The following is a 20,053-nucleotide window of genomic DNA, read 5'->3' on the forward strand; positions in this document are numbered from 1 at the left end:
ACCAAAAAAATAAAAAGAAGAAGAAAAATCTCTTAGCAATTTGAAATCCTCCTTTTTATCGAACCTTTTCAACTTTATTTGATATCTGGTAGGACTCTATAGGGAAAAAAAGAACCTTTTAATAGAAGGGAGATTTCAAACAAAATATAATGAACTTTTGTTGAAAGCCTCTGGATCGAGAATCTCACAAGAATTCATTTCCAAAAAAACAATTCCTTTGAAATGAAGTTTAACATTTTAGTATTTAAATTTGTTCTTAAAAGTTAGTTTTTTTTTAAGAAATCAAAATTTCTATAAACTTCTCTCTATTTTCCCGTAAGAAATTAAACCGAACTTAGTAGATCGACTTGGATGAATGTGATTTATCAACTTTTTCTCTATTGCACTCTCGTAGTGTATAGGACACAACTCAATAAGTTTATGGAGGACTAATCTTGTTAATCGAGCAAACATTATGGTGTTTATCTTCTCCAACAGAAATTCAAACTGCTTTCCACAGTTGAATAGGATTAATATGTTGTACTAAACGGGAGCCAAAGTTGTAGAAAACATTCCGCACCATCCAGGTCACCAGAGGTGCGGCAACAACGAGCAACCTAGCCAACGGTAAGAACAAGGGAATTAAACTTCTACTCCACCGCAAGAGACCCAATCTTCCACACTCATGACTCTAACGTCGATCGCATTTAGTCCATTTAGAAAACCTTAAAGTCAAAGAAACCCTATGCCCCCACTGCCAGCATTTTCCCCTTTGGTAGCATTCAACCAGCAATTGCCGAGACAGACCCCATGATGTTCCCCCAGACTCTTGACAAAATCGTCAGCGTCAAAGTGAAGAGGCCAAGGAAATAGAGGAGTAAGAATGAGAGAAGGAAGAGGAAGAGGAGGCTTTAATGGTTGATGGGATTGAATATGAGACTAACAACTAACAAGGCGGTAAAGTTCGATGGTTTTTGATTAATGAGAGGATGATAGAGAGATTAGAGCAGATAATACAAAGTTTGCCGGGAGTTTTGTGAACGACATACCATATTTGGGAGGGAAACATAAAACGGAAAAGACTTGTTTTAGGTTAGGGATTAGTGAATTGCTTGAGAATTTGGATGCAGATCGATGATGATGATAGTGTGGTTGTTACTCTTAGTCCCTAAGTTTGGATTTGATAAATTCATCATTGGCAGTATGTTAGAATTGATTTAGAAGAATAGTACTTTATGTTTTGAGATCAATATATATTGTATTTTAATTTTGAAGTAAAAGTATTTTGACAAAAAGAATATCTAGAAAATTATATTCTCACATCTTGGCTCTTGGATTTTTGGGCTTTTTTTTTTAAAGCTATCGAATAAAGATGTCCCAATCTAGATATCATTAATAAAAGAAACGATATAGAGAAGCATGGAAAAAAATTGCAAAGAGTTCCCTATTGATGCTAGACAAGGACAAAATATCTTTATGCATCGAAACAGAGTTTCATTTTAACCTTTGATTTTTGAAAAACATTGTTCCAAAAAACATACTTAGAAATCTTTATGTTAAAATGATTTAAGGGAAATTGAATTAGCAACTAAAGTATGATACAATTGAAATTGAAAAACATACATGACATTATAGATACCGAGTATTTTGTTTAAAAAAAACATAAAAGAAAATTAGAGGATTAAATTTTATGTAAAAAGCATGAGCTGGAATAGCTCAGTTGGTTAGAGCGTGTGGCTGTTAACCACAAGGTCGGAGGTTCAAGCCCTCCTTCTAGCGATTTCTTTTTAAACATAAAATTTAAATTGAAAACTATTGTTTTGAAATATGTACAAATATAACAAAATTATCTATCAATTATAGATAAAGTCCATGGAGTTATCATCAATGTCTATCAACATTGATATTTTGTTATCTTTGTAAATTAGTATTTTGGATTATTTTATTATATTTGACAACTACAAAAAATTCTAATTAAATATAAAGAAAAGTGCAAATATTAATATACACCAGAGGTTGTACTAATTAATTAGACCATTAACTAATAATTATATCAATTTAAACCCTAGATTTTAAGGTTTGTATCGATTTAAACTTTAATTTTTATAAGTGTGTCAATTTAAACCTTGCATTTTCACAAATGCTATCAAATGAAACCCCAAACTTACATAAAAATATCAATTTAAACCATAAAGTTTCATAAGTGTATCAAAATTAAGTAAAAGTACATAATGGAGGGTTTAAATTGATACAATCACGTAAAGTTCAAGGTTTACATTGACACATTTAGAAAAGTGTTAGGTCTAAATCGATATAATTATTAGTTTTGGATTTACATGAATATCATTCCCAATTAAAATGATATAATTATTAGTTCATGGTCTAAATTGAAACAACTTCTATAGTTCAGGATGTAAATTGATACAATTATTAGTTTAGAGTTTAATTTGATACAACTTCTAAAACCTAGATGCATTATTTCTAAAGAGAAACTATATATGCTAAAAAAAATTTGGAAAAAGTTTTTGCTATCCACATATATATTTTCTAAAATAATGTACTCTCCGTATTTTTAGTAAGGTTGATGGTAGATTTGAAAGTTTCGTTGGGACATATTGTCAGTATGTTACACCCTAGGATTAATAGGGCAAAACTTTCCTAATAAATTTTTAGGGTAAATATAAATTTACACCTTTGAACTTTGAAAATTGTATCAAGTTAAACCATAAACTAATAATTGTATCAATTTAAACCTTGAACTTTGGAGTCGTTTATCAATTTAAACTATGAGAACTAATAGTTGTATCGATTTAAACTTTCATACGAGAATCAATTTGAACTCTCAACTTTTCTAAGTGTCCAAATAAAACATAATATGGTACATTTATATAATTAGTTTGATGTCGAAATTAATATACTTGTAAAAGTTTAGGGTTTATATCGATACAATTATTAGTTAGGGTTTAATTAAGTTGGACACTATAGCCACGTAATTTTATCCGACATTATTTAAAATTAATTCAATTGCTAGATTAATTTTAACCTTAATTTGGCTATTTTATACTTTTGTGATTAACCAACTTTTGTAAAAAAATATATGTTATTTAATTACTTTTAAAGTTTTGTGAGTAGTTTGATTAGAGTAGCTAAATCAATTAGTTAGTCGAACTAAGATAGGTGGAGAAACACCAAATATGATAACTTTTTTGAATTTGATTTTGATTATTAAAGACTCCATGCTATTTTGATATGAATGCTAAAATTGGTGTTATTTTCAAATTCAAAAAAGGAACTAGCCATTTTGAATTTTTAGCCATTTAAAGAAGCATTTTTTGGTTATAAATAATCCCTTCTTCTTCATAGGGAACAAATAACAACATAAAAGAAAAGGTCACACAAAAAACCCTATAAATTTTTACAACTTTCATATTCTCTCCTCTTCATCTAAATCTCTAACCCTCCATATCCTCTATATCTTCTAAAAAAAAAAAAAAACCAAAAGATCTACGACATCCATTTTATTTTCTCTTCTAGCAACCACCTAATCTTCATCTTTCTCCCTACAATGCCAATAGTCCAACACATAAAAAGCTCTAAGTTACTTGGAGGTGTATAGTAGGACTTTGACCCTAATGATTCACACCTCAAACAATAAGTGAGTTTAGTGTGTTAGGATTTCAATATTTCTTTCTTTTCTTTAGGATTTCAATATTTCTTTCTTTTCTTCTTCAGTTTCTTCTTATTTTGTTTATTTTTTTTCAAAGTTCTTTATTTTTTTCTTATTCTTACTATTCTTATTATTTTATTTATCTTTCTTCAAGATTCCATAAAAAAAATGCAAAACAAAAAAGAAAATAAAAGAAAAGAAAGACTAATTGATTAAATTTTTGCTTATTATTCTTGTTCTTATTTCTCTTATATAATTATTTATTTATCATCTTGTAAGTTTCTCTTTTATATTTTTTTATTTATTACCTATTTCTTCATATCTCGTTGTTATCTATTTTTTATTTATTATTATGTCTTTACTTTGTTAATTTATTAAGTTTTATTCTCTATATATTATATCTTAATTACCTTTTTTATATATATAATTAACATTTTTATTTATTTAATTTTTTTTCTTATAGCATTGATTATTGCTTCAGTAGTATTTTCTCATCTTAATTATTGTCATCTTGATTATTACTTTTTTAATATGTTATCGTCTTTTATATATTATTTAATATTTTATTTTTCTCTTCTTCTTTTGTGGTCAATTTAATATGTTAGCAATTGTTTAAATTTGTTAACATTTTAAATTATTTTTCTTTAAAAACATCCTACGGAATCTAGGAAATTTGGGAGTTCGATTTCTTATAATGCTTGAGGTGAGGAAATCGATTATTTGGAAGTCCGAGATCGATCTCTAATATGTTTTTATTAAAATTTCAATATGTTATTTTATGTTTGCATAATATATTATGATGCTTCTTTACTCTAGCTTGTTTATTTCTACTTTATCTGATTTTCTTATTAAGCCTCGTTTTGTTTTATATTTAAAATTTTAAACTCTTTCTAATTAAAATTTTCAATGTTTTAAAATCTTTCTAATTAAAAAATTCATTCAAGGTTTAAATGGATATAATTATTAATTTAAGGTTTAAATCGATAAAATTAATTCATAGGTATAATTGAAATTTAAAATAGTTCACATTGAAAATAGCAAAACTATGCGGTGAACGTGGATCGAAAACGTGACCTTCAGATCTTCAGTCTAACGCTCTCCTAGCTAAGCTATCCCCCCTACATGTCAATAAAAACTACATAAATATATTTGTACACTAGCCAAAATTCCCTACTTTCGACTTGTAAACAATTAAATTATAATCAGAAACCTATACCGATAAGTCATTTATTGACTTTGTTAAATTGTCATATAATATGTTACCATGACAGGTAATAAATAATACTTATTGTTGAATGCATTGAGAAGTGTTAGGAAACAGCCAAAATAAAGCAAAAAAAAAAAAAAAAAAAAAAAAAAAAAAAAAAAAAAAAAAAGGAAAAGTTGCAAATATAACAATTATATTCAAAATAATGAAGTATATAACAACATTTTAAAAATATTGCAAATATAGTAAAATCAGTCAAAATTTATCAATGATAGGAGTATATCATTGATAGATCATGTAGCAAATGTTGGTTTATCACTGATAATCCATAAGAATATATCAATGATAGAAGTTTATCATTAATAGATTTTGCTATATTTGTAATTTTTTAAAAATATTGCTACATTCTTAATAATTATTCTAAAAATTGCTACCAATTATAATTACCTAAAAAAGAATTAAATAATGTGGCCCATATTTATTTATTTTCTTTAAATACAATATTTGGCCCATATTTATTGTATGTCACTTCAAAAATAAATATCTGTATTAGTACTACATTAAAAATCTCTTCTCTGCAGCAAAATATCCTTAATTTATTTATTATATATGTCACTTTTCAAAATCTTTTTAAAAATAAAGTGAATACAATGGGGTTTTTCTTCTACCTCATTTTCAAAAATAATTTCTCCTCTTCATTTGATACCTCCTTGTTTTGCTCCCTCTTTGGAGGTAGAAGAAAATCTGTTGAGAAACAACTACAAATATCCTCTTAAATTTTTAATCGTAAAGTTTGAGTGTTCAAATTTATATAAATATTGAAATTGAACTCCAAAAGCTTACGATAGCAGTAGAAATTCAAACCCTAATTTAAAATTTTGAACACTAAAATTTAGTCATTTGTTACTATTTTTTATAATTATGTGTAACGTTCATGATCTAATTTTAACACTCAAAGGTTGTTTGAGAAACTATATTGATTTCTAAAGTCTTAAATTAATGTAATTGAAGTTAAGAAGTGTGTTTGGGATGCATAGTATTTAGTCTTTTTGGTAGGAAAGTGTGTTAAAGGTTTGTATAGTTTAATTTATTAAGATAAAAGTACTTTTTTTAAGAGATACGATTGGGTCAGAAGTACTTAATTAGTTTAATTTATTTTTTGAACTCGAGACCCATTTTTTACGATTAAAAGTTTGATTTATGAAAAAAAAACGTTTAAAGATGACGAACCTTTAAAGATGGATGAGAAGCCTTTGGGTCACTTATATGGGAAGAAAATACTATATCTTGCCACTTTTGAGAGTACTAGATTAAATCTCTTCTATAATTATAATGCAACTTTTATATAGCTCTCAATTGGATGACTTTTGTCTAGCATATTCTTTCCTATGATTGATCAATCTTTGTATATACTCTTTGACCTTGTACATTAATTATTAATTGATGGATCCTTTGGACCGGGCCGTTGATAAGAGACATTAAGAATGTGTCCATCCTAGTTGAGATATTCAGATGTACCTATTGATTCTTTGACATCAATTTCTTAAAAAAAAAAGAGAATTTTGATTTATGAGATTGGATTATGCACAACTTCTCCTTTAATTTGACAACTTTTCCTGCATCTTTTGTCCTTCATCTTCTTTAACCAATCCAACACTCAACTGTTTATGGAACTGTACAAACGAAAATATGAAAGAAAAAAAAACAATATTTTCAACAATGAAGAAGGGCTCTCCATACTTATTTTAACAGTAGTGTTGGACGCTATTGGAGAGGGAAATGGAAAGGGAGAGGACTGAATATAGAGTAAACAATTCTTCTTTTAAAAATCTATAGAGAAGAGATGTCCCAATGTATAGATATCATTACTAATGAAAACGATACAGAAACGCATTGACAACTCTAAGAAGTTTTGTTTTAACCTTTGAATTTTGAAAAGAAAATTGTTCCCAAAAACATTCTTAGAAATCTTTATGTTAAAATGATTTAAGGAAATTGAGTTAGCAACTAAAGTATGATACAATTGAAAGACATAAATGACATTATAGATACCATATTTTGTTAAACTTATATTTTAATTTTTGTATCCTCCTCTCAATTTTCTCATGTGTATTTAAACTAGCTTAAAAAAAAAAAAAAGGAACATTATAGGCTATATTAAATTGAAGACTATCTTTATGAAACAACACTGTCTCTAATTCTCTTTCCCTATTCTTCCATATTCATTTTCTCTCCACCCTCACCATCTCTCACATTCTCTTTAAATTCTCAAGGGTCTCCATGTTTTTCTTCTACATTTCCCCTATTTTCTATTCTTTGCTATATCTCTCCATGTCCACATTCTCTCCTTTCTATACTTCCATTTAGTATATCTTAGTCCGGACAATGTTTTTCAAAACTCTTGTAAATCAAGATGATATACAAAATGGAAAATTGTTTTAAATGAAAAAATAGCTGAAAATATATACTTATAAATATAGCAAAATTATATAGAATAGTTTTGTTGGGACTTATTGTTGTATATTACACCCTAGGATCAATAGGGATATAGGGTTTTAATTGATATTACCTTGACTTTGCTTCACATCAAGAATTTATCGTAAAATAGCAAAAATTTATGCGGTGAACGTGGATCGAACACGTGACCTTCAGATCTTCAGTCTGACGCTCTCCCAACTGAGCTATCCCCGCTACATATGAATGAAAACTATATAAAAGGTTTTGTACACTTTTTTCAAAGTTCCATACCTTCTGCTTGTTAACAATTAAATTATAATCAGAAACCTATACTAATAAGTCATTTATTGACTGTTCTATAATATGCTACCATGATAGGTACTAAATAACAATAAATAGTACTTATTGTTTAATGCATTGAGAAGTGTTAGGAAACAGCCAAAATAAACATGTTAGAACTTAAAGCCAGAAAAACAATTAAATAATGTGGCCCAGATTTATTGTATATCGCTTCAAAAATAAATATCTGTATTAGTACTACAATAAAAGTCTCTTCTCTGCAGCAATACTTTAATTTTCAAAATATTTTTAAAAATAAAGTACTGAATACGATCGGGTTTTTCTTCTACCTCATTTTCATAACAACTACGGTAAAAATTGAGTGTTCAAATTTATATAAATATTGAAATTGAACTCCAAAATTTATAATAGTAGTAGAAATTTAAACCCTAATTTAAAATTTTGAACACTAAAATTTAGTCATTTGTTACTATTTCTATAATTATGTGTAACGTTCATGATCTAATTTTAACACTTAAAGGTTGCTTGAGAAACTATATTGATTTCTAAAGTCTTAAATTAATGTATTTGAAGTTAAGAACTGTGTTTGAGATGCATAGTATTTAGTCTTTTTGTTAGAAAAGTGTGTTAAAGGTTCATATAGTTTAATTTATTAAGATAAAAGTATTTTTTTAAGAGATACGATTGGGTCGGAAGTACTTAATTAGTGCAATTTATTTTTTGGACTCAAGACTCATTTTTTACAATTAAAAGTTTGATTTATGAAAAAAAAAAAACATTTAAAGATGACGAACCTTAATTTAATGATCGACGAGAAGCCTTTGGGTCACTTATGGGAAGACAATACTATATCCTGCCACTTTTCAGAGTAGTAGATTAAATCTCTTTTATAATTGTAATGCAACTTTTATATAGCTCTCAATTGGATGACTTTTGTCTAGCATATTCTTTCCTATGATTGATCAATCTTTGTATACTCTTTGACCTTGTACATTAATTATTAATTGATAGATCTTTTTGGACCGGGCCATTGATAAGAGACATTAAGAATGTGTCAATCCTAGTTGAGATATTTGGATGTACTTATTGATTCTTTAACATCAATTTCTTAAAAAAAAAAAAGAAATTTGATTTATGAGATTGGATTATGCACAGCTTCTCCTTTAATTTTGACAACTTTCCCTGCATCTTTTCATAATCTCTTCCAATCTTTTAGTCAAATTTTATTTCAAAAGTCTCCTAAGTTTTTGAGCTTACGGTCAAATCAAGAAAAACTTTGTAGAAGCCTTGGAATTCCACAAAGTTCTTCGAAGTTGGAGTAAAAAGATCAAACATGTGTATATGCATACTAATTAGTGTAGTTTTTGTATAATTGTGAATAAATTAAAGCTTTCAAATTATGGTTTTTGAGTTGTAAAATATATTAAATAATAAAAGTTTATTAATTTCCAACTCTTATAAAATAGTACAATGATTGTCATTCATAACAAATTATATCGATTGTAAACTGACAATGAAGATTGATTCCGAGATCTTCACGACTACAACTACAAGACTATTCTACACGACGATGAGCTGAATCCCGACTCTCTCACCATGATTGATCGACAAACGGTGAACATAGTAGAGTGAGAAAGAAGAGAAGAAAGGTAGAGAAATGAAATGGAGTAGATATTTTAGTAAAAGGAAAAAATAAATGAGAATCTACAATGTCTGTTTTAAACCAACATTGTAGTCTAATTAAAATATTTATCAATTAATGCAATTTTAAACGAACATTAAGTATATGTTTTTTTTTTAAAAAAAATATTATGTACTTTAATTATACGTATAATTTTATTTCTCAAACAGAGAAATTATCTTAGTTTAGTATGAATTCAAATTAGGAGGTTTTGGTATTGAATTCATATTAGAACTTTTTATATAGATGTTTTTAAGCGACAGATAACTTTTCTTAAAAAGAATAAGATCGAACTATTAGATGAGAGGATTTTTTTCCCCTCAAACAACAATTGTTAGGTGAAGGCCTAAACCTTCGACCTCTTGAAATGAATAGTCATGGAAGTGCGTACTAAATTATGCTTCCTAAGTTTTGTTGGATGTGAGGATTTTCATAATGACTTTTGTTGTCCATTAATTATTAGTTTTCAGTGCTGGAAGAATGACCCATTTTATTAGGATAAAAGGTGGAGAAAGAAAGAAGAAGATGATGGAAAGAGAGAATTAGTTTACGTAATTGGAGCCAAACTTGGAAGATATTTGTATGTTGCAGTTATTTTAATTAAAATTGTTAAAACCATTTTTGTCAAATGTTCTTTTTTATATTATTAAAATTAATTTTAAATGGTTAAAATCATTTATCTTCGTGTAATTTTAAGAGGGTCAAAAGTTATATTTTTTAACTGTTTTAAAAGCAATTCAATTCAAAGATCGTAGATATGTTGACTAGTTGAGATATTTCCATGCATTCATCGATTCCTCATCCAATTTTGTACATATTTTTGAAGGAAGAAGTCGATAAATAGGGAGATATTATGTAAAAGTTGTTTTTAAATTTAATTTTGATTTCAAGCTTTAATTTCTCTAGCATCCAAAATTTGTAGAAAAATTGTTTTAATGACAAGACCATTGAAAATATATACAAATAGTAAGTAGATCGCAATCTATTAAATGTAAAACCAAATTGCTATATTTATAAATATTTTAGTTTATTATAGGTTACATTTGAGAGCATCCTTCAATTTGTTATATTTTGAGCTATTCTCTAGCTCTTCCTCTATCTTAAAAATGAAATAAATTATAAAAAATGGCAAAATGACTATTTAACAAAAAGTGTAATGAATTTTTTTCATTTACTTGTTTTTTCATAAGGCGTAAATAGTTTGTATTTTTTTATTATTATTGAAAAAACCCCTTCCTCTAAGGATATTATAAAAAATGATAAGTTGACAAAAATATTTATAAAGTATAACAAAATTTGGAAAGACCTGATGGATCTATTTCTTATGTCTTTCATCTCATTTAAAAATATTATTTTTGTATGGTGGATCGATGAGAAATATTTTAAATAGGTGCATCTCGAGATAATTAAATGGACCTAATCATTGCCTTTAAATTTGGGTAATTATAATGGATAACAATTTTTAGAATAATTATATTGAATATGTAGATGTTTAAGAAATTACAAAAATAGCAAAATTTAATCTATCATCGATAGACTTTTATGGTTTATCAGTAATAGACCAATATTTGTTACATGTAGATTTTGATAGATTTTTCTATATTTGTAATTTTTTTAAAATGTTACTGTATACTTAATTATTTTGAATTTAATTGCTATATTTGCAACTATCCCTTTAAATTTTGGTCGGTAACGAGTGATGTTACAAAAATATCCATGTGAAAATTAAGCAACCAAAAAATAAAAAGAAGAAGAAAAATCTCTTAGCCATTTGAAATCTTCCTTTTTGTCGTACCTTTTCAACTTTCGAAGTAAAGTATTTTGACAAAAAGAATATCTAGGAAATTTATTCTCACATCTTGGCTCTTGGATTTTTGGGTTTTTTTTTTTTTAAAAAAAAAAGCTATCGAGTAAAGATGTCCCAATCTAGATATCATTAATAAAAGAAATGATACTAAGAAGCATGAGACAAACATGCAAATAGTTCCCCATCAATGGTCGGCAAGGACAAAATATCTTCATGCATCGAAACAGAGTTTCATTTTAACTTTTGAATTTTGAAAAAAAATTGTTTCGAAAAACATACTTAGAAATCTTTATGTTAAAATGATTTAAGGGAAATTGAGTTAGCAACTAAAGTGTGATACAATTGAAAAACATACATGACATTATAGATATTGCGTGTTTTGTTAAACTTATATTTTAATTTTTTGTATCCCCTTAACTTTCTCGTTTCGATTTTAACTAGCTTCAGATAAAAAAAAATATATAAAAGAAAATTATAGGATTAAATTTTTTATTAAATATATGAGCTGGAATAGCTCAGTTGGTTAGAGCATGTGGCTGTTAACCACAAGGTCGGAGGTTCAAGCCCTCCTTCTAGCGATTTCTTTTTAAAAATAAAATTTAAATTGAAAACTATCTTTTTTAAATATTTACAAATATAGCAAAATTATCTATCAATTATAAACAGTGAATTCTAATTAAATATAAAGAAAAGTACAAATACTAATATACACTGAACTATGGAGGTTGTATTAATTAATTAGACCATTAACTAATAATCATATCAATTTAAATCTCAGACTTTAAAGTTTGTATCGATTTAAACCTTCAATTTTTATAAATGTGTCAATTTAAAACTTACATTTTCACAAATACTATCAAATGAAAGCCCAAACTTACATAAAAATATAAAATTAGACCATAAACTTTCATAAGTGTATCAAAATTAAAAAAAAACATAATGAAGGATTTAAATTGATACAATCACGTAAAGTTCAAGGTTTACATTGACACATTTATAAAAGTGTTGGGTCTAAATTGATATAATTATTAGTTTGGGGTTTACAATTGATACTACTTTTATAGTTCGTGATGTAAATTGATACAATTATTAGTTTAGAGTTTAATTTGATACAACTTCTGAAGTCTAGATATGTTATTTATAAAGAGAAACTATATATGCTAAAAAAATTTTGAAAAAGTTTTTGCTATCCACATATATATTTTCTAGAATAATGTACTCTTCGTATTTTATCAAGGATGATGGTAGATTTGAAAGTTTTGTTGGGGCATATTGTCGGTGTGTTACACCGTAGGATTAACAGGACAAAACTTTTTAATAAGTTTTTAAGGTAAATATTAATTTATACCTTTGAACTTTAAAAATTGTATCAAGTTAAACCATAAATTAATAATTAGAACCGAAACCGAGAGGAGAAAAAGAAAGGAGAAGAAGAAGTCGTCGCCGTCCGTCGCCGTCCTTCAAATTTCCTTTTGTTCCGCCGTCGTCCGTCGCCGACCGCCCTCGCCGTTGTCCCTCGCCGCCGTTTGCCACTTTAGGTAAGTGAAATATGAAAATTTATTTAGTTTAAGTTTATGTTTTAGGATTTTTTTTTATGAAAATTAGTTTAGGGTTTTTTTGATGAAAATTAGTTTAGGATTTTCTTTTGGAATAGATTTTTGTTTGTTAAATGTATTTTTGTATAGAGTGTGTGTAATTTGTGGTTGAATTGAAATTGAAATTTGAAATTTGAATGGTTTAGGATTTTTGTTTTAGAAAATTGAATAAAATTGAATGGGGGTTGAATTGGGGGAGGGGATTTATTGTTAAATTGAAAATTGAATTGGGAGGGGGTTTTATATTTGAATTGAAAATTGAAAATTGAAATTGGAGGGGGGGAGAGTTAATAGTTAAATTTCCAATTCAATTTAAGATTTGTTTTGGCTATCCTGCAGTTATGGTAGCCTGTTTGTGTTGAATATTTTTATACCCTTATGCGCATGTAAGTTATATCCTTATTAATTATCCACTTTTATTATATATTTTTGCGCGTTACCTAACATAATTTTTAAATTTGTTGCAGAATCAAATGCCGGAACTCCAATCCCAGCCTACCCCAGAGGGTAGTCAGCCACTCTCTGAGGATGAGATATGTGATCAGGTGTTGGGTAGACGACCAGGCTACTCAAAAGGCCTTGGTTGGGGGCCCAAGCCGAAGACCTGCAGAACGACAAGTGCAAGCAGTTCGTCGACATCTTGTTCGCAGTCCACACAAAAAGAGATTGAATTACAAGCTAAACTTCATGAAGCTTTGGAACGGATTGAAGTACAAGATAGAAATCACAAAGCATTAGCTTCATAAGTGGAAGCTATGAAAAAGATGATTGAACACCTAACTCGTGCACAACAGGGACCACCACATGATCCCTAGCTCTGCGGTACGTCGTATATGTCTCTATTATTCTTAAGTTTTTGCAATATATGATTATGTATTAAACTTAGTTATTTTTATACCATTTTTAGGACCGAAGGTGTAGAATGACGCGCATACGCACCTCGTTGGGAGATTTTTCATTATGTTTATGTTTTTTCTATATTGAGAACTATATTTTGTTGTAGTCAACTTATTCGTATTATTAATTTTAATTCTATTTTTTTAATTTGTGTTTGTATATTTATTAATTTATTTTAATTTAATCCAAAACGTCGCGAATTTTTTTTTAGTAATCCGAACATCATTGTGAATGTTTGAGCAAAATATTATAAGGAAAAAAGTAAAAATAAAATATTTTAAAAAATATATAAAAAAGATTTCCCGACGTTCATTACGTCGGGAAAAAAAAATTCAAAAAACAGGTTTTCCCGACGCCGTCGATGCCGACGCATCCCCCGGCGTTCTTCCCGACGCCATTTTGTACGTCGAGATATCCTTTCCCGACGTACTTTGCATTTTCGTCGACGTATTTGTGCGTCGGGAGTACCCCCGTCTCTTGTAGTGAGTTTAGGGTATATATCGATACAATTATTAGTTTTGGTTTAATTAAGTTGGGCACTGTAGCCATTTAATTTTATCCGACATTATTTAAAATTAATTCAATTGCTAGATTAATTTTTACCTTAATTTGGTTATTTTATACTTTTGTGATTAACCAACTTTTGTAAAAAACAATATATGTTATTTAATTACTTTTAGTTTGGTTAGAGTAACTAAATCAAATGTAAAATTAATTTGCTATATTTATAAATATTTTAGTTCATTTTATACTACATTTGAGAGTGATCCTTCAATTTGTTATACTTTGTGCTATTTTCTAGCTCTCCCTCCATCCCTATATCATAAGAGTGAAATAAATTGTCAAAAACAAAATCAACAAACTATTTAGCAAAATCAAGTATAATGAATTTTTGTTATTTAGTGATTTTTTGTATAATGAATTTTAATTTTGTCCTTTAATGGTCTTTTTGTAAATAGTTTGTATTTTTTATTATTATTGAAAAAAATCCCTTCTTTTAGTAGGATTGTCAAAAATGACAAATTTGACAAAAAATTTACAAAGTATAATAAAATTTTAGATTTTAATTAATGATAGACATTGATATGCTTCTATAGTGACACTGATAGACATTAATAAAAAATTTCAATGTTTATCATTGATAGAATCTAAAATTTTACTAAATTTTGTAAATATTTTTGTTTATTTTACTATATTTGAAAACGACAACATGTAGTTGGATAAGATTTTTATTTTTTTGGAAACTTATATTGATTTCCTTTTAAAATGGTCTACTATATGATATTTATTTATATATATTCCAAAGGAAGACTTGAATTTCTAGTTAAATTGTAAGAACAAATTAAAAAATATATTTTTTTGACAATATATTTTTTAGATATGGCTTTATTTTTTAAAAAAAGAAGTAGAAAATAAAATAGAAAAACTTACGAATAGAAGTAACGTTGAGAAGGTTATTTATGAAATACCAAAAATGAAATAATTATTGAACGAGTAAAATTTTTTAAAGTTAAACGTACATTCTAAAAGAAATAGTGTTATTTTTCACCTAAATTTTCTTTGGCATGTGAAAACTAACATCTTATTAAAAATTAGTTTCTCTAATCTCGCCTTTTACTTTTCAAATTTTAAAAAAGATGGGATGTATCCATCTCATGTGCCTTTCATCTCATTTAAAATTATTATTTTTTTGTGGTGAACAGATGAAAAACATTTACCTCACTTAGTAATGTTACAAAAATATCTATGTGAAAAGCAACGGAAAAAAAGAAGAATGAAGAAAAATAAAATCTCTTAGCCATTTGAAATCCTCCTTTTTTGCGTCATACCATTTCAACTTTATTTGATATCTGGTAGGACTCTATACAAGGGGGAAAAAAGAACTTTTGAATAGAACAGCGAGATTTCAAACAAAATATAATGAACGTTTGTTGAAAGCCACTAGAGAATCTCCCAAGAATTCATTTTAAAAAAAGAATTCCTTTGAAACGAAGCTTATCATTTTAGTATATATTAATTTTTTTTTTTTAAAAAGTTGTTTATTCTTTTAAGAAATCAGATTTTCTATGAACTTCTCTCTATTTTTCCGGTAAGAAATTAAACCAAACTTAGTAGATCGGCTTGGATGGATTTGATTTTTCAACTTTTTCTATTGCACTCTCGTAGTGTATAGGACACGACTCAATAAGTTTATGGAGGACTAATCTTGTTAATTGAGCAAACATTATGGTGTTAGTATCTTCTCTAACAGAAATTCAAACTGCTTTATCCATAGTTGAATAGGATTGATAAGTTGTTCTAAACGGGAGCTAGAGTTGTAGAAAACATTCCACGTGGTCCAGTTCACCAGAGGTGGGGCAACAACAACGAGCAACCCTGCCAACGGTGAGAACATGGGAATTAGACTTCTACTCCACTGCAAAAGACCCAATCTTCCACACTCATCACTCTAACGTAGATCGCATTTGGTCCATTTGGAAAAACTTAAAGTCAAAGAAACCCTGCACCCCCACTGCCAGCATTTTCCCCTTTGGTGGCATTCAACCAGCAATCGCCGAGACAATCCCCATGACGTTCCCCTAGACTCTTGACAAAATCGTCAGCGTCGAAGTGAAGAGGCTGAGGAAATCGAGGAGCAAGAAGGGGAGAAGGAGGAGGAAGAGGAGGCATTGGTGGTTGATGGGATTGAATATGAGACTAACAAGGCTGTAAAGTTTGATGGTTTTTTATTAACGATGAGGATGATAGAGAGATTAGAACGGATATAATACAGAGTTTGCTGGGAGTTTTGTAAACCACATACCACATTTGGGAGTAAAAAGTAAAACGGAAAAGACTTGTTTTAGGTTAGGGATTAGTGAATTGCTTGAGGATTTGGATGCAGATGATGATGATAGTGTGGTTGTTACTCTAGTCCCTAGGTTTGGATTTGATGAACTCATCATTGGCAATATGTTAGAATTGGTTTAGAAGAATAGTACTTTACCTTGCAATCGAAACACTAAAAAGTTTCATTTTAACCTTTGAATAATTTGAAAAAAAATTGTTCTAAAAAACAAACTTAGAAATGTTTATGTTAAAATGATTTAAGGAAAATTGAATTAGCAACTAAAGTGATATAATTGAAAAAAACATACATGACAGTGTAGATACTGCATATTTTGTTAAACTTATATTTTAACTTATTTTTATATTTTAATTTTTGGTATCTTCCTCTCAACTTTTTTGTGTCGATTTTAACCAGCTTTAATTTTAAAAAATATAAAAGAAAATTATAGTATTAAATTTTTAATTAAATATATGAGCTGGAATAGCTCAGTTGGTTAAAGCGTGTGGCTGTTAACCACAAGGTCGGAGGTTCAAGCCCTCCTTCTAGCGATTTCTTTTTAAAAATGTCGGGTTTAAATTTAAATTGAAACAACTCTATAGTTCAAGATGTAATTGATACAATTATTAGTTTAGAGTTTAATTTGATATACAACTTCTAAAGTCTAGATGTGTTATTTCTAAAGAGAATCTATATATGCTAAAATTTTGTTTGGAATAAGTTTTTGCTATCCACATACATATTTTCTAAAATAATGCACTCAGTATTTTATTAGGGTTGATGGTAGATTTGATCGTTTTGTTGGGACTTATTGTCGGTATGTTACACCCTAGGATTAATAGGACAAAACTTTCCTAATAAATTTTTAGGATAAATATCAATTTATATTCTTGAATTTTGGAAATCGTATCAAGTTAAACCATATCTAATAATTATATCGATTTAAACCTTGAACTTTGAAGTCCTATATCAATTTAAATTATAAGAACTAATAGTTGTATCGACTTTCATAAGTATCCAAATAAAACATAATATGATACATTTATATAATATAAATTAATAGATTTGTAAAAGTTTAAGGTCTAAATCCATACAATTATTAATTTAATGTTTAAATTGATAAAATAGTTCACGTTGAAAATATAGCACAAAATATCAAAATCATACAGTGTACATGAATCGAAAACCTTCAAGTCTTCAATCTGACGCTCTCTCAACTAAGTTGTCCCCTTTTCATATAAATTAACAATTATGACATAACTAGTTTACTATACTGTGCCAAAATTCCATATGAAAGAAAAAATAGAATAATATTTTCAACGATGAAGAAAGACTCCCACACTTATTTTAACAATGTTGGACGCTATTGGAAGTGGAAAGGGAGAGGACTAATACATAGTAAACAATTCTTCTTTTAAAAAACTATAGAGAAAAGATGTTTCAATATATAGATATCATTACTAATGAAAATGATATAGAAACGCATCGACAATTCTAAGAAGTTTCATTTTAATCTTTGAATTTTGAAAAAAAAATTATCATAAAGTAACAAAAATTTATGCGGTGAACGTGGATCGAACACGTGACCTTCAGATCTTCAGTCTGACGCTCTCCCAACTGAGCTATCCCCGCTTCATGTCAATAAAAACTACCAAAGTTTGATACCTTCCGCTTGTTGACAATTAAATTATAATCCAGAAAACTATACCAATAAGTCATTTATTGACTTGGTTAAATTGTCCTATAATATGCTACCATGACAGGTACTAAATAACAATAAATAGTACTTATTGTTTAATGCATTGAGAAGTGTTAGAAAACAGCCAAAATAAACCTAAGAAAATCAGAGGCAGCAATTATACTTTTAAATTTTAATAATTTTCAAAATTGAGTGTTCAAATTTATATAAATATTAAAATTGAACTCCAAAACTTATAATAGTCGTAGAAATTCAAACCCTAATTTAAAAATTTGTTAAATTGTCATATAATATGTTACCATGAAGATAATAAATGCGAATAAATAGTACTTATTGTTTTAGTTTTTAGCTTTCTACTCTTGAAATTTATGCTCATTTCCTCCGAAAATATCCATACTATGATTTTCACATATATGTTTGTCAGCCGAACTGTATAGAGTATATATAAGGGATCTGTAGTTTATTTACATCTGTGAAGTTCAATATAAAACCATACTCACTGCGTGTTCTTCGAAGTTGTATTTTTATTTGTTCTGACATCAATTTGGAGAGAGTTTCCTTTGTGTTGTGGCTTGACTAGTAGCTGATTCGTTAGTGTATTGTAGAATATTAACAAATAAGCTTTTATAAATCTTTTCAATATTATTTTTAAAATTACTGTTTCATTTTCTTCCTTTTCTCTCCATCTCTTTTTCTCTCTTTTAATTAAAAAAGTATAAAAGAAAATTATAAAATTAAATATTAACTTATAGTCATGAGCTGGAATAACTTAGTTGGTTAGAGCATGTGGCTGTTATCCACAAGGTCGAAGGTTTAAGCCCTCCTTCTAGCGATTTATAGTGTTGTTGCATTTTGTTTGTTTAGAGAAGATTTTTGGAATGATTTCTTTATCATACCCAAAACCTTGCATTTTCTTCATTTTCGCTAAGAAACCAGTCGGAAGAAGACACTTCAAAAAGTTTCAGATAACATATAAGGAAGAACTCTTTCCTTTTCAAATAAATGGAATGAACAAGTCCTGCAACAAGATATTAATATGGTAGAATGAACAAGTGCTTCGTCATCTCTATTAGTTATACATGATAGTAATTATCATTAATGTCTATCAACATTTATCAGTAATATTTTGTTATCTTTGTAAATTAATATTTTGGATTATTTTATTATGTTTGGCAACTACAAAAAATTCTAATTAAATATAAAGAAAAGTGCAAATATGAATTTACTCTATGAACTATGAAGGTTACATTGTATTAATTTAGACCTTGAACTAATAATTATATCAATTTAAACACTAGACTTTAAGGTTTGTATCAATTTAAACCCTGAACTTTTATAAATGTGTCAATTTAAATCTTGCATTTTTACAAATACTATCAAATAAAACCCCAAACCTATACAAAAATGTCAATATAAACCATAAACTTTCATAAGTGTATCAAAATTAAGTGAAACATAATGGAGGGTTTAATTGATACAATCACGTAAAGTTCAAGATTTATATTGACACATTTATAAAAGTTTCGGGTTTAAATTGATACAATTATTAGCTTGGGGTTTACATTAATACAATTTTCAATTAAATTGATATAATTATTAGTTCAGGATTTAAATTGAAACTTCTATTATTCATGATGTAAATTGACACAATTATTAGTTATGCTAAAATTTTGTTCGGAATAAGTTTTTGCTATCCACATGCATATTTTCTAAAACAACGTACTTCGAAGTGGTATATCAGTTTAAATTATAAGAACTAATAGTTGTATCGATTTAAATTTTCATGAAATTTTCTATAATTTTTTTAAATAGTTCACATAAAAAATATATCATAAACTAATAAAATTATGCAGTGAACATGGATCGAACACGTGACCTTCAGATCTTCAGTCTGACGCTCTCCCAACTGAGCTATCCCCGCTTCATGTGATTTAAAA

General features: G+C 27.9%; 3 non-coding genes across 3 annotated transcripts; 1 reads left to right on the forward strand and 2 right to left on the reverse strand.

Moving 5' to 3' along the window:
* Positions 1-1,684: 1,684 nt before the first annotated feature.
* Positions 1,685-1,758, forward strand: TRNAN-GUU (transfer RNA asparagine (anticodon GUU)). Its single transcript has one exon. It is a non-coding gene; the product is annotated as a tRNA-Asn (tRNA).
* A 5,713-nt stretch (positions 1,759-7,471) lies between these two features.
* On the reverse strand, positions 7,472-7,544 carry TRNAF-GAA (transfer RNA phenylalanine (anticodon GAA)). Its single transcript has one exon. It is a non-coding gene; the product is annotated as a tRNA-Phe (tRNA).
* Positions 7,545-17,976: 10,432 nt separating this feature from the next.
* Positions 17,977-18,049, reverse strand: TRNAF-GAA (transfer RNA phenylalanine (anticodon GAA)). The gene has a single exon. It is a non-coding gene; the product is annotated as a tRNA-Phe (tRNA).
* Between the last annotated feature and the right edge of the window lie 2,004 nt (positions 18,050-20,053).

Source organism: Cucumis melo, chromosome 12 (assembly GCF_025177605.1).
Source record: "Cucumis melo cultivar AY chromosome 12, USDA_Cmelo_AY_1.0, whole genome shotgun sequence".
Classification (NCBI taxonomy): domain Eukaryota; kingdom Viridiplantae; phylum Streptophyta; class Magnoliopsida; order Cucurbitales; family Cucurbitaceae; genus Cucumis; species Cucumis melo.